Source organism: Urocitellus parryii, chromosome 10, assembly GCF_045843805.1.
Source record: "Urocitellus parryii isolate mUroPar1 chromosome 10, mUroPar1.hap1, whole genome shotgun sequence".
Taxonomy (NCBI): domain Eukaryota; kingdom Metazoa; phylum Chordata; class Mammalia; order Rodentia; family Sciuridae; genus Urocitellus; species Urocitellus parryii.
In genome coordinates, this window is record NC_135540.1 from 9,847,697 (window position 1) to 9,852,466 (window position 4,770).

Here is a 4,770-nt window from a genome sequence, read left to right on the forward strand (position 1 = left end):
TTTGTGATGATTTCTTATATATTACTATAATATGAAAGTTTTTATTTCTGGTTTGCTTAATACTTTGGTCAGGATTTTCTGGCAAAAATATAAAATGTATGCATATCAAGCATCTCTTTGTTTAAGTTGCATTCTATGAATAAAAGCTGGTGATCACATCATGATCTATAATATTTATGGGAATGGTTGAATACCAGTATGCCTTTTTCTAACAGAAGGACACTTAGAAAAAATTACCAAATATAACCTGTGTTCTCATCAATAATTCTAAAAGTGACATCAGCTCACACTTAATGAATTTCAATGTTATTTTGTCAGTTCCTTGTCATCCTTAAAGGAGAAGTTTTATGTGAATATTTTTTTTTAAATTTTGAGACTACATGTGAATTATGCAACCTGAAGAATGAGAGAAAATATTTACATATAATATGTCTGATAAAAGCTTAATATGCTGAATATATAAAGAACTTCTACAACTGAAATTTAGTCTTTGGAACTAGGCTTGACATTGCATTGATTATGAAACCTCCTTTAAGCTACTAAATTTCTTGCAGTCCCTCTTTTTGTCCCCACATTCATAAAATAAGAGCATTCTAATAGATGGTCTTTTAAAAAGTCCATAAACTCAAATATACTATGATTATATGAATAGGATTTTTATGTTCCTATTAACAAGTTGATGGAAAGTTCATTAGAAATGTGAACTATCACCAAGGTAAGGCAGTTAATAGGGAAACCATGTCAATGATTGTATTGATTACACCAATTTTATACATATTTAGAACATTTAAGTAAAAGTATTGAAACGGCCAACAGCCAACCCAGGAAAACTAGCACAAGTGATATATCAACTCAGAAATGTGCAGTTTTAGTCACACTGTGCAGGAAGGATTTCTTGTCATGTGTTAAGAATGTGCAATAAATATGGGAAGCTCTATCTCCTTGCAGTCAGTGAGTAAATGAAACCAGGACTTTCAGATTTCTTGGATGGCTGGATTGCTGATCACTTATAAATTGGTTCAGTGGCCTTCACAGAAGGGTTGACTTCCTTTCTCAGAGTCTTAGACACTTAGGAAAAAACTCTATAACGAGGATAGTAAACTAAATTTAATGTGTTTTCAAAATAAAAATAAAAATGACTACATTATTTAATACTGATTTAAACACACAAAAAATTATTTATTTTGAAAAAACTCAAATTAACTCTTACAAATGGAAGAAATACAACTATCATTTATGAGGTTGGAAAATGAGCAAGGATTTAAAACTGTCATAAACTTTTGAAGTGCGGTGGTCAAGGGGGAAGTTCCTGTCTGTACCAGTTAAGTAATGAATGATGTATGTTTATAAGTTTTGTGTTTTGTACATTAATGTGTGCAGAGTATGCCCCAGTGTTTTCTTAATCAATGCATTTCACTGTAGATTATTTCTCATTAAACTACCATATTTACTTACACAACTTTATGTTCATCACCTTCAAAGCTGCTTTTGGGTGAACCTTATAAATGTGTAAATAGGCAGTTATTCTAAATATTTAGGAATCAATAAAAATTGAATAGTAGGGTTAAAACTTGATTTCAAACATTACATAAACTTGATTTCAGCTATTATTTAAAAAAATCTCAAGTGTTAATATTTGGTTTTAAGCTTTGTGACCCACATTTTCAGCCTCATTTTATCCATTGTAACTTTCTATTTAAAATCCTTTCCCACTATTGTAAATGTTGGTGGCAGCCTGCTGTGAGCAGTTTTCTCTACTCCTAGGTTTGCTTTATGGAGGTGAGGGTTAATGGCTGTAGGCAGGAATCCCTGCAGTAATCTGGGTCACTTATTTTACAGATCAGTTATTTCTTTACCCAGAACAGTCTTAAATTACTACCTTGAACACACACACACACACACTACACGCTTTCACCTTGTTCAAGAAATAATCGAAAGAGAATGCAGTGTATAAATCCAAACTGAAAAATGAAAATAAAGAATAACAGAACGGAGATGAGACATGTAACATTATGATAATATTTTTATACTCTAATGTTTTTATATTTTTCCTAGTCTCGTCATGAAATTTTTTTTCTCAAAGAAACACTAATTCTGTGACAATTTTTCAGCTTTGAAAACATATTAATCCACAGTTTACAGTCTCTATTGTTATAATCTTCATGGCTAAAGCAATTATTTTGAACATGCATATTTGTCTAGCAATAATACTTAAATGTATCAGAAGTCTTCCCCCACCATGCCAAAATCAGATTTAATGACACACGAAATCTCATTTTTATTAGCATAAGTTTAATTAACACTTAAGTAAAATAAAGTAGCTTATCATTTTCATGATATTCTATGAATATAAGTGAATGTTTGTCATAGATAAGAAAATGTTTCACATGAATAACAATTATCAATGATATTTCAAATATAAGTAGACGTTATAATGGATCTACTAAAACTAAAGAATTACATTCCAAATTTAAAAAAAAACAACCATTATATATACTTTTACTTTGTTATTTTATTTATTCACTATATAAAGAGGCTTAACAAATGCATTTACTCTATTTTAACTGATGCCTATCTAAATGCATAGATTTGTTTTTGAAAAAGTAAGGGCAATTTTGTAATCTAAGAGTTTTCCATATAAAACACTTGCACATATTCATGTATTATTAAATGATTTTATGACTTTTTGTAACATAACATTATTTTATGATGGATTGTCCTAGATCAAGCTTCAATTTTTTAAACTTGTGTTTTCTTTTTAGGCACATTCATCTTTTAAGTATAATGACCAATGTGATTTAAAAAATAGGTGGAAAGGTAAAAATGACTATATTATCCATTATTGTATTACAAAATCAATTGCCATAATTGTAATAAAAAGCTTTAAAGTTTCTGATACACTTTGTAAAATAATCTTCTAGAGGATTGTCCTAATATACATGCCTACAGACTACGCAGTCAACATCTTGTTTTCTTACAGTGCTAATATTGTTTTACATTTTCATTAATATGTTAGAAATTGGTAAAATTTGAAAGTTTATTTTTTAAATTTTTATTTTCATCATTTTTATTTACTAGTATGGATAATCTTTTAAGTTTTTTTTTTTTTAATTTTGCTATTGCTTATCGAAAAGTGCTAGTATATTGTATAACTATTTAATGATGCTTTTAACGTATTAGTGATTCATTCTGCACTTATTTGAAAGGCTACTTTCCTTTATAGTAGGCTAAGGTTGAATATATGCTTTGAAATTTCTATTTTTTATTTTAGATGAAGAAAACTACTTCTGGAAAAGGAGAGGATTGACACAGAGCTGTCTTTTCATTCTGTAGTTGGCAATACATGTGGTTCTTAGTTCTTAGCAATTTGTCTGGTTAATTCTGATAATCAATGAGACTCTGGCATGCCAACTAGTCATGTAAAATCCTACTGGTCAATGTTACACCATGATCCTCAAAGAGATATGATGTTGAGCACCAAAAGCAGAGGAGGATCCATGGTGAAGGCCCAGGGTTTGCCTTGGTCTTGCTCTGTCAATCAAGTGTACCTGTCATCTATACCAGAGAAGACAGACCAAGTGGGAAGACTTTTGATGAACTTGTATCAGAAGACAAAGTCAATTGGCCCTAGAAAAAGACAGAAACGAAGAGTCTCTGATTCACTGAGTATTAAAGTCAAACAATATTGAAATGGATTGGGTGTCAAACAAAGTAATCCAAACAGCACAGGCTTAGAGGAGTCTCCTTTAGATGAAACAAGGAAGAAATTGTTCAGTTATTCTGAGGGTTGGAAATTGTGCCAAATGGGATAACATTTCCAGAGGACTTCTATGGGAAGAGTATACAGGAGCCCTTTGTGCAATTAGCTTCACAGGAAATAGCTGAAAAAGCTCCAAAGAGATACAAGGAAAGAATACAGCATGGTATATTGAAATATTTAAGAGCAGTTGAGCTGACCCTGGAAATAATCATGACCAACCACCAAAGCTTATGGTCATGCCTAAGGTCTTGCAGTGGCCAGGTCATTATGGCAGGGGGAGCTGGCTTTGAGAGGATGGGGTGCGATGCTCATAGTGGAGGTTAAGATGATTATAATGTCTATTAAAGATGGCTATGGATTTGGGTTAGATAGATTTGAAAGAGAGATCAATTAGTATTTTCAAGGAATGTCTGTTCACAGATAAAGGGATGGTGGCTGTACCTTCTAGAGTACAACAGAGCATTGTGTACACATATGGAGCGGGGGAGGTTACCTTACAGAACTACTGAGAATGACATTTATAATTTGTTTTCCATGTTCCAACCTGTCCGAGTACACATGGAGGTTGATCTGATGGCAGACTAACTGGGGAAGCAGATGTTGAGTTTGCTGTTCATGAAGATGTGTGGCAACTATGTTAAAGAAAAAAAAATGTCATTTTAAAACTTTTTCAATCCAAGCATATGGCTTGTTGAAATTGGAATTTTTTGGAAAGATTTAACATGCAATATATTTTAACAACAGTCATCCAGAATATAACAGCAAAGCTGGGTAAACCATATAACCACTCACTGTTCAGCTTTTCTCAAGTTAGTTACATTGTAGGATGTACTTAAATAGTAAGCATATTTAGGTTAAAGCAGTTGAATTATGCTAAAGTTTGCTCTTATACCACATTACGTTGAACACTGTTAGATTCATATTGAAACACATTTTTTAATTTTAAATCAATATAGGAGTTGTGTCTACAATTAAAAGGGAGACATTTGACAAGTTTTTTACTTCTAATT

At 31.7% G+C, this 4,770-nt stretch overlaps 1 pseudogene; it reads left to right on the top strand.

The window, feature by feature from the left end:
- Nucleotides 1-3,464: 3,464 nt before the first annotated feature.
- On the top strand, nt 3,465-4,401 carry LOC113184257 (heterogeneous nuclear ribonucleoprotein H-like; annotated as a pseudogene).
- The last annotated feature ends 369 nt before the right edge of the window (nt 4,402-4,770 follow it).